This window comes from Glycine max, chromosome 12 (assembly GCF_000004515.6).
Source record: "Glycine max cultivar Williams 82 chromosome 12, Glycine_max_v4.0, whole genome shotgun sequence".
NCBI classification, from domain to species: Eukaryota; Viridiplantae; Streptophyta; class Magnoliopsida; order Fabales; family Fabaceae; genus Glycine; species Glycine max.
Window position 1 is genome coordinate 22,398,435 of NC_038248.2, and position 11,937 is coordinate 22,410,371.

The window sequence follows — 11,937 nt, forward strand, 5'->3', positions numbered from 1 at the left end:
TTGAACTTCTCGAGAGCTTCCGTTGTTCAATTTTGAGCCTCTCGATATATTATGCGCCTGAATTGGACATCTGAGTGAAAAGTTATGACCATTTGAATTTCTCGAGAGCTTCCGATTTTTATTTTCGAGCATCTCGATATATTATTTCCCGGAATCTGACATCCGTGTGAAAAGTTACAACCATTTAAATTTCTTGAGAGCTTCGATTGTTCAATGTTGAGCGTCTCGATATATTAGGCACCTAAATCGGACATCCTAGTGAAAAGTCAGGACAATATGAATTTCTCGAGAGCTTCTGTTGTTCAATTTCGAGTGTCTCGATATATTATGCGCCTGAATCGGATACGTGAGTGAAAACTTATGACCATTTGAATTTCTCGAGAGCTTCCGTTGTTCACTTTCGAGCGTCTCGATATATTATTCACCAGATTTGGACATCCGAGTGAAAAGTTATGACAATTTGAATTTCTCGAGAGATTTTGTTACCAAATTTCAAGCGTCTCGATATATTATTCGCCTCAATCGGACATCCGAGTGAAAAGTTATGACAATTTGAATTTCTCGAGAGCTTCTGTTTCCAAATTTCGAGCGTCTCGATATATTATGCGTCTGAATTGGACATCTGAGTGAAAAGTTATGACCATTTGAATTTCTCGAGATCTTCCGTTAGTCAATTTCGAGAGTCTCGATATATTATTTCCCGGAATCGGACATCCGTGTGAAAAGTTATGACCATTTGAATTTCTGGAGAGCTTCCGTTGTTCAATTTCGAGCATCTCGATATATTATTTCCCGGAATCGGACATTCGTGTGAAAAGTTATGACCAATAGAATTTCTCTAGAGATTCCTTTGTGCAACTTCGAGCGTCTCGATATATTATTCGCCTGAATCGGACATCCGAGTGAAAAGTTATGACCCTTTGAATTTCTCGAGAGCTTCTGTTGTCCCATTTCGAGCGTCTCGATATATTATTCGCCTGAATCGGACATCCGAGTGAAAACTTATGGCCATTTGAATTTCCCGAGAGCTTCTGTTGTTCAATTTCGAGCATCTCGATATATTATTTGCCGGAATCGGACATTCGTGTTAAAAGTTATGACCATTTGAATTTCTCTAGAGATTCTGTTGTTCAATTTCGACCGTCTCGATATACTATGCGCCTAAATTGGACACTGAGTCAAAATTTATGACCATTTGAACTTCTCGAGAGCTTCCGTTGTTCAATTTTCAGCGTCTCGATATATTATGCTCCTGAATCGGATATCTGAGTGAAAAGTTATGACCATTTGAATTTCTCGAGAGCTTCCGTTTTTCATTTTCGAGCATCTCGATATATTATTTCCCGAAATCTGACATCCGTGTGAAAAGTTACGACCATTTAAATTTCTTGAGAGCTTCCACTGTTCAATGTCGAGCGTCCCGATATATTATGCGCCTAAATCGGACATCCGAGTGAAAAGTCAGGACAATATGAATTTCTCGAGAGCTTCTGTTGTTCAATTTCGAGTGTCTCGATATTATGTGCCTGAATCGGATACTTGAGTGAAAACTTATGACCATTTCAATTTCTCGAGAGCTTCCGTTGTTCACTTTCGAGCGTCTCGATATATTATTCCCCAGATTTGGACATCCGAGTGAAAAGTTATGACAATTTGAATTTCTCGAGAGATTTTGTTACCAAATTTCAAGCGTCTCAATATATTAATCGCCAGAATCGGACATCCGAGTTAAAATTTATGACCCTTTGAATTTCTCGAGAGCTTCTGTTGTCCAATTTCGAGCGTCTCGATATATTATTCGCCTGAATCGGACATCCGAGTGAAAAGTTATGGCCATTTGAATTTCTCGAGAGCTTCTGTTGTTCAATTTCGAGCATCTCGATATATTATTTGCCGGAATCGGACATTCGTGTTAAAAGTTATGACCATTTGAATTTCTCTAGAGATTCTGTTGTTCAATTTCGAGCGTCTCGATATACTATGCGCCTAAATTGGACACCGAGTCAAAATTTATGACCATTTGAACTTCTCGAGAGCTTCCGTTGTTAAATTTTGAGCGTCTCGATATATTATGCGCCTGAATCGGACATCTGAGTGAAAAGTTATGACCATTTGAATTTCTCAAGAGCTTCCGTTTTTCAATTTCGAGCATCTCGATATATTCCCGGAATCTGACATCCGTGTGAAAAGTTATGACCATTTAAATTTCTTGAGAGCTTCCATTGTTCAATGTCGAGCGTCCCGATATATTATGCGCCTAAATCGGACATCCTCATGAAAAGTCAGGACAATATGAATTTCTCGAGAGCTTCTATTGTTCAAGTTCGAGTGTCTAAATATATTATGTGCCTCTATCGGATCCCTGAGTGAAAACTTAAGACCATTTGAATTTCTCGAGAGCTTCCATTGTTCACTTTTGAGCGTCTCGATATATTATTCACCAGATTCGGACATCCGAGTCAAAAGTTATGACAATTTTGAATTTCTTGAGAGCTTCTGTTGCCAAATTTCGAGCGTCTCGATATATTATGCGCCTGAATCGGACATCCGAGTGAAAAGTTATGACCATTTGAACTTCTCGAGAGCTTCCGTTGTTCAATTTTTAGCGTCTCGATATATTATGCCCCTGAATCGGACATCTGAGTGAAAAGTTATGACCATTTCAATTTCTCGAGAGCTTCCGTTTTTCAATTGCAAGCATCTCCATATATTATTTCCCGGAATCTGACATCCGTGTGAAAAGTTATGAGCATTTAAATTTCATGAGAGCTTCCATTGTTCAATGCCGAGCGTCCCGATATATTATGCGCCTAAATCGGACATCCGAGTGAAAAGTTATGGACATTTGAATTTCTCGAGAGCTTCCGTTGTTCAATTTCGAGCATCTCGATATATTATTTCCCGGAATCGGACATTCGTGTTAAAAGTTATGACCATTTGAATTTCTCAAGAGATTCCGTTGTTCAATTTCGAGCGTCTCGATATTCTATGCGCCTAAATTGGACACCGAGTGAAAAGTTATGACCATTTGAAATTCTCGAGAGCTTCCGTTGTTCAATTTTGAGCGTCTCGATATATTATGCGCCTGAATCGGATATCTGAGTGAAAAGTTATGACCATTTGAATTTCTCGAGAGCTTCCGTTTTTCATTTTCGAGAGTCTCGATATATTATTTCCCGGAATCGGACATCCGTGTGAAAAGTTATGACCATTTGAATTTCTGGAGAGCTTCCGTTGTTCAATTTCGAGCATCTCGATATATTATTTCCCGGAATCGGACATTCGTGTGAAAAGTTATGACCAATAGAATTTCTCTAGAGATTCCTTTGTGCAACTTCGAGCGTCTCGATATATTATTCGCATGAATCGGACATCCGAGTGAAAAGTTATGACCCTTTGAATTTCTCGAGAGCTTCTGCTGTCCAATTTCGAGCGTCTCGATATATTAGGCGCCTGAATTGGACATCTGAGTGAAAAGTTATAACCATTTGAATTTCTCGAGCTCTTCCGTTGTTCAATTTCTAGAGTCTCGATATATTATTCCCCGGAATCGGACATCCGTGTGAAAAGTTATGACCATTTGAATTTCTCGAGAGCTTCCGTTGTTCAATTTCGAGCATCTCGATATATTATTTCCCGGAATCGGACATTCATGGGAAAAGTTATGACCAATAGAAATTTTCTAGAGATTCCTTTGTGCAATTTCGAGCGTCTCGATATATTATGCGCCTAAATTGGACATCCGAGTCAAAAGTTATGACCATTTGAACTTCTCGAGAGGTTCCGTTGTTCAATTTTGAGCGTCTTGATATATTATTCACCAGATTCGGACATCCGAGTGAAAAGTTATGAAAATTTGATTTCTCGAGAGCTTTTGTTACCCAATTTAAAGCGTCTCGATATATTATTCGCCTGAATCGGACATCCGAGTGAAAAGTTATGACCCTTTGAATTTCTCGAGAGCTTCAGTTGTCCAATTTCGAGCGTCTCGATATATTATTCGCCTGAATCGGACATCCAAGTGAAAAGTTATGGCCATTTGAATTTCCCCAGAGCTTCTGTTGTTCAATTTCGAGCATCTCGATATATTATTTGCCGGAATCGAACATCCGTGTTAAAAGTTATGACCATTTGAATTTCTCTAGAGATTCTGTTGTTCAATTTCGAGCGTCTCGATATACTATGCGCCTGAATCGGATACCTGAGTGAAAACTTATGACCATTTGAATTTCTCGAGAGCTTCCGTTGTTCACTTTCAAGCGTCTCGATATATTATTCACCAGATTTGGACATCCGAGTGAAAAGTTATGACAATTTGAATTTCTCTAGAGATTTTGTTACCCAATTTCAAGCGTCTCGATATATTATTCGCCTGAATCGGACATCCGAGTGAAAAGTTATGACCCTTTGAATTTCTCGTGAGCTTTTGTTGCCCAATTTCGAGCGTCTCGATATATTATGCGCCTGAATCGGACATCCGAGTGAAAAATTATGACCATTTGAACTTCTCGAGAGCTTCCGTTTTTCAATTTTGAGCGTCTCGATATATTATGCACCAGATTCGGACATCCGAGTGAAAAGTTATGACAATTTGAATTTCTCGAGAGCTTTTGTTACCCAATTTCAAGCATCTCGATATATTATTCGCCTGAATCGGACATCCGTGTGAAAAGTTATGACCATTTGAATTTCTCTAGAGATTATGTTGTTCAAATTCGAGTGTCTCGATATACTATGCGCCTGAATCGGACATCCGAGTGAAAAGTTATGGCCATTTGAATTTCTCGAGAGCTTTCGTTGTTCAATTTCGAGCATCTCGATATATTATTTCCCGGAATCGGACAGTCGTGTTAAAAGTTATGACCATTTGGTTTTCTCGAGAGCTTCCGTTGTTGACTTTCGAGCGTCTCGATATATTATTCACCCGATTCGGACATCCGAGTGAAAAGTTATGACAATTTGAATTTCTTGAGAGCTTTTGTTACCAAATTTCAAGTGTCTCGATATATTATTCGCCTGAATCGGACATCCGAGTGAAAAGTTATGACCCTTTGAATTTCTCGTGAGCTTCAGTTGCCCAATTTCGAGCGTCTCGATATATTATGCGCCTAAATCGGACATCCGAGTGAAAAGTTATGACCATTTGAACTTCTCGAGAGCTTCCGGTTCAATTTTGAGCGTCTCAATATATTATTCCCTTGAATCGGACGTCTGAGTGAAAAGTTATGACCGTTTGAGTTTCTCTAGAGATTCCGTTGTTCAATGTCGAGCGTCTCGATATACTATGCGCCTAAATTGGACATCCGAGTGAAAAGTCAGGACAATATGAATTTCTCGAGAGCTGCTGTTGTTCAAATTCGAGTGTCTCGATATATTATGTGCCTGAATCGGATACCTGAGTGAAAACTTATGACCATTTGAATTTCTCGAGAGCTTCCGTTGTTCACTTTCGAGCGTCTCGATATATTATTCACCAGATTCGGACATCCGAGTGAAAAGTTATGACAATTTGAATTTCTCGAGAGCTGTTGTTACCCAATTTCAAGCATCTCGATATATTATTCGCCTGAATCGGACATCCGAGTCAAAAGTGATGACAATTTTGAATTTCTTGAGAGGTTCTGTTGCCAAATTTCGAGCGTCTCCAAATATTATGCGCCTGAATCGGACATCCGAGTCAAAAGTTATGACCATTTGAACTTCTCGAGAGCTTCTGTTGTTCAATTTTGAGCGTCTCGATATATTATGTTCCTGAATCGGACATCTGAGTGAAAATTTATGACAATTTGAATTTCTCGAGAGCTTCCATTGTTCAATGCCGAGCATCCCGATATATTATGCGCCTAAATCGGACATGTGAGTGAAAAGTCAGGACAATATGAATTTCTCGAGAGCTTCTGTTGTTCAATTTTGAGTGTCTCGATATATTATGCGCCTTAATCGGATACCTGAGTGAAAACTTATGACCATTTGAATTTATCGAGAGCTTCCGTTGTTCAATTTTGAGAGTCTCGATATATTATTTCCCGGAATCGGACATCCATGTGAAAAGTTATGACCATTTGAATTTCTCGAGAGCTTCCGTTGTTCAATTTCGAGCATCTCGATATATTATTTCCCGCAATCAGACATTCGTGTGAAAAGTTATGACCAATTGAATTTCTCTAGTGATTCCGTTGTGCAATTTCGAGCTTTTCGATATATTATGCCCCTAAATTGGACATCCGAGTCAAAAGTTATGACCATTTGAACTTCTCGAGAGGTTCCGTTGTTCAATTTTGAGCGTCTCGATATATTATTCGCCTGAATCGAACATCGGAGTGAAAGGTTATGACAATTTGAATTTCTCGAGAGCTTCTGTTGCCAAATTTCGAGCATCTCGATATATTATGCTCCTGAATCGGACATCCGAGTGAAAAGTTATGACCATTTGAACTTCTCGAGAGCTTCCGTTGTTCAATTTCGAGAGTCTCGATATATTATTTCCCGGAATCGGACATCCGTTAGAAAAGTTATGACCATTTGAATTTCTCGAGAGCTTCCGTTGTTCAATTTCGAGCATCTCGATATATTATTTCCCGGAATCTGACATCCGTGTGAAAAGTTATGTGCATTTAAATTTCTTGAGAGCTTTCATTGTGCAATGTCGAGCATCCCGATATATTATGCGCCTAAATCGGACATCCGAGTGAAAAGTCAGGACAATATGAAATTCTCGAGAGCTTCTGTTGTTCAATTTTGAGTGTCTCGATATATTATGCGCCTGAATCGGATACCTGAGTGAAAACTTACGACCATTTGAATTTATCGAGAGCTTCCGTTGTTCAATTTCGAGAGTCTCGATATATTATTTCCCAGAATCGGACATTCGTGTGAAAAGTTATGACCATTTGAATTTTTCGAGAGCTTCCATTGTTCAATTTCGAGCATCTCGATATATTATTTCCCGGAGTCGGACATTCGTGTGAAAAGTTATGACCAATTTAATTTTTCTAGAGATTCCGTTATGCAATTTCGAGCTTTTCAATATATTATGCCCCTAAATTGGACATCCGAGTCAAAAGTTATGACCATTTGAACTTCTCGAGAGCTTCTGTTGTTCAATTTTGAGTGTCTCAATATATTATGCCCCTGAATCGGACATCTGAGTGAAAAGTTATGACCATTTGAATTTCTCTAGAGATTCAAGTGTTCAATTTCGAGTGTCTCGATATACCATGCGCCTAAATTGGACACCGAGTCAAAATTTATGACCATTTGAACTTCTCGAGAGCTTCCGTTGTTCAATTTTGAGCGTCTCGATATATTATGTTCCTGAATCGGACATCTGAGTGAAAAGTTATGACCATTTGAATTTCTCGAGAGCTTCCGTTTTTCAATTTCGAGCATCTCGATATATTATTTCCCGGAATCTGACATCCGTGTGAAAAGTTATGAGCATTTAAATTTCTTGCGAGCTTCCATTGTTAAATGTCGAGCGTCCCGATATATTATGCGCCTAAATCGGACATCCGACTGAAAAGTTATGACCCTTTGGATTTCTCGAGAGCTTCTGTTGTCTAATTTCAAGCGTCTCGATATATTATGCGCCTGAATCGGACATCCGAGTGAAAAGTTATGGCCATTTGAATTTCTCGAGAGCTTCCGTTGTTCAATTTCGAGCATCTCGATATATTATTTCCCGGAATCGGAGATTCGTGTTAAAAGTTATGACCATTTGAATTTCTCTAGAGATTCCGTTGTTCAATTTCGAGCGTCTCGATATGCTATGCGCCTGAATGGGACACCGAGTGAAAAGTTATGACCCTTTGAATTTCTCGAGAGCTTCTGTTGCCAAATTTCGAGCGTCTCGATATATTATGCGCTTGAATTGGACATCTGAGTGAAAAGTTATGACCATTTGAATTTCTCGAGATCTTCGGTTGGTCAATTTCGAGAGTCTCGATATATTATTTGCCGGAATCGGACATCCGTGTGAAAAGTTATGACCATTTGAATTTCTGGAGAGCTTCCGTTGTTCAATTCCGAGCATCTCGATATATTATTTCCCAGAATCGGACATTCGTGTGAAAAGTTATGAGCATTTAAATTTCTTGAGAGCTTCCATTGTTAAATGTCGAGCGTCCCGATATATTATGCGCCTAAATCGGACATCCGAGTGAAAAGTTATGACCCTTTGAATTTCTCGAGAGCTTCTGTTGTCCAATTTCGAGCGTCTCGATATATTATGCGCCTGAATCGGACATCCGAGTGAAAAATTATGGCCATTTGAATTTCTCGAGGAGCTTCCGTTGTTCAATTTCGAGTATCTCGATATATTATTCCCGGAATCGGACATCCGTGTGAAAAGTTATGACCATTTGAATTTCTCGAGAGCTTCCGTAGTTCAATTTCGAGCATCTCGATATATTATTTCCCGGAATCGGAGATTCGTGTTAAAAGTTATGACCATTTGAATTTCTCTAGAGATTCTGTTGTTCAATTTCGAGCGTCTCGATATACTATGCGCTTAAATTGGAAACCGAGTCAAAATTTATGACCATTTGAACTTCTCGAGAGCTTCCGTTGTTAAATTTTGAGCGTCTCGATATATTATGCGCCTGAATCGGACACTGAGTGAAAAGTTACGACCATTTGAATTTCTCGAGAGCTTCCGTTTTTCAATTTCGAGCATCTCGATATATTCCCGGAATCTGACATCCGTGTGAAAAGTTATGACCATTTAAATTTCTTGAGAGCTTCCATTGTTCAATGTCGAGCGTCCCGATATATTATGCGCCTAAATCGGACATCCTCGTGAAAAGTCAGGACAATATGAATTTCTCGAGAGCTTCTATTGTTCAAGTTCGAGTGTCTCGATATATTATGTGCCTCTATCGGATCCCTGAGTGAAAACTTATGACCATTTGAATTTCTCGAGAGCTTCCATTGTTCACTTTTGAGCGTCTCGATATATTATTCACCAGATACGGACATCCGAGTCAAAAGTTATGACAATTTTGAATTTCTTGAGAGCTTCTGTTGCCAAATTTCGAGCGTCTCGATATATTATGCGCCTGAATCGGACATCCGAGTAAAGAGTTATGACCATTTGAACTTCTCGAGAGCTTCCGTTGTTCAATTTTGAGCGTCTCGATATATTATATACCTGAATCTGACATCAGAGTGAAAAGTTATGACCATTTGAATTTCTCGAGAGCTTCCGTTTTTCAATTTCGAGCGTCTCGATATACTATGCGCCTAAATTGGACATCCGAGTAAAAAGTTATGATCATTTGAAGTTCTCGAGAGCTTTCGTTATTCAATTTTGAGCGTCTCGATATATTATTCGCCTGAATCAGAAATCCGAGTGAAAAGTTATGACCATTTGAATTTCTCGAGAGCTTCCGTTGTTCAATTTCGAGCGTCTCGATATATTATTTCTCGGAATCGGACATCCGTGTGAAAAGTTATGACGCTTTGAATTTCTCGAGAGCTTCTGTTTCCTAATTTCGAGCGTCTCGATATATTATGCGCGTGAATCGGACATCCGAGTAAAGAGTTATGACCATTTGAACTTCTCGAGAGCTTCCGTTGTTCAATTTTGAGCGTCTCGATATATTATATACCTGAATCTGACATCAGAGTGAAAAGTTATGACCATTTGAATTTCTCGAGAGTTTCCGTTTTTCAATTTCGAGCATCTCGATATGCTATGCGCCTAAATTGGACACCGAGTGAGAAGTTATGACCATTTGAACTTCTCGAGAGCTTCCGTTGTTCAATTTTGAGCGTCACGATATATTATTCGCCTGAATCGGATATCCGAGTGAAAAGTTATGACAATTTGAATTTCTCGAGAGCTTCTGTTGCCAAATTTCGAGCGTCTCGATATATTATGCGCCTGAATTGGACATCTGAGTGAAAAGTTATGACCATTTGAATTTCTCGAGATCTTCCGTTGTTCAATTTCGAGAGTCTCGATATATTATTTCCCGGAATCGGACATTCGTGTGAAAAGTTATGACCAATAGAATTTCTCTAGAGATTCCTTTGTGCAATTTCGAGCGTCTCGATATATTATGCGCCTAATTTGGACATCCGAGTCAAAAGTTATGACCATTGGAACTTCTCGAGAGGTTCCATTGTTCAATTTTTAGCGTCTCGATATATTATTCACCAGATTCGGACATCCGAGTCAAAAGTTATGACAATTTTGAATTTCTTGAGAGCTTCTGTTGCCAAATTTTGAGCGTCTCGATATATTATGCGCCTGAATCGGACATCCGAGTGAAAAGTTATGACCCTTTGAATTTCTCGAGAGCTTTTGTTGCCCAATTTCGAGCATCTCGATATATTATGCGCCTGAATTGGACATACGAGTGAAAAGTTATGACCATTTGAATTTCTCGAGAGCTTCCGTTGTTCAATTTCGAGCGTCTCGATATATTATTTCCCCGAATCGGACATCCGTGTGAAAAGTTATGACCATTTGAATTTCTATAGTGATTCCGTTGTTCAATTTCGAGCGTCTCGATATACTATGCGCCGAAATTGGACATCCGAGTAAAAAGTTATGATCATTTGAAGTTCTCGAGAGCTTCCGTTGTTCAATTTTGAGCGTCTCGATATATTATTCGCCTGAATCGGAAATCCGAGTGAAAAGTTATGACCATTTAAATTTCTCGAGAGTTTCCGTTTTTCAATTTCGAGCATCTCGATATATTAAATCCCGGAATCGGACATCCGTGTGAAAAGTTATGACGCTTTGAATTTCTCGAGAGCTTCTGTTGCCTAATTTCGAGCGTCTCAATATATTATGCGCCTGAATTGGACATCCGAGTGAAAAGTTATGACCATTTCAACTTCTCGAGAGGTTCCGTTGTTCAATTTTGAGCGTCTCGATATATTATTCGCCTGAATCAGACATCCGAGTGAAAAGTTATGACCATTTGAATTTCACGAGAGCTTCCGTTGTTCAATTTTGAGCGTCTCGATATATTATATACCTGAATCTGACATCAGAGTGAAAAGTTATGACCATTTGAATTTCTCGAGAGTTTCCGTTTTTCAATTTCGAGCATCTCGATATATTATTTCCCGGAATCGGACATCCGTGTGAAAAGTTATGAGCATTTAAATTTCTTGAGAGCTTCCATTGTTAAATGCCGAGCGTCCCGATATATTATGCGCCTAAATCGGACATCCGAGTGAAAAGTTATGACCCTTTGAATTTCTCGAGAGCTTCTGTTGTCCAATTTCGAGCGTCTCGATATATTATGCGCCTGAATCGGACATCCGAGTGAAAAGTTATGGCCATTTGAATTTCTCGAGAGCTTCCGTTGTTCAATTTCGAGCATCTCGATATATTATTTCCCGGAATCGGACATTCGTGTTAAAAGTTATGACCATTTGAATTTCTCTAGAGATTCCGTTGTTCAATTTCGAGCGTCTCGATATGCTATGCGCCTAAATTGGACACCGAGTGAAAAGTTATGACCATTTGAACTTCTCGAGAGCTTCCGTTGTTCAATTTTGAGTGTCTCGATTTATTATATACCTGAATCTGACATCCGAGTGAAAAGTTATGACCATTTGAATTTCTCGAGAGCTTCCGTTGTCAATTTCGAGCATCTCGATATATTATTTCCCGGAATCTGACATCCGTGTGAAAAGTTATGAGCATTTAGATTTCTTGAGAGCTTCCATTGTTAAATGCCGAGCGTCCCAATATATTATGCGCCTAAATCGGACATCCGAGTGAAAAGTTATGACCCTTTGAATTTCTCGAGAGCTTCTGTTGTCCAATTTCGAAGCATCTCGATATATTATGCGCCTAAATCGGACATCCCGAGTGAAAAGTTAAGGCCCATTTGAATTTCTCGAGAGCTTCCTTTGTTCAATTTCGAGCATCTCGATATATTATTTCCCGGAATCGGACATTCGTGTGAAAAGTTA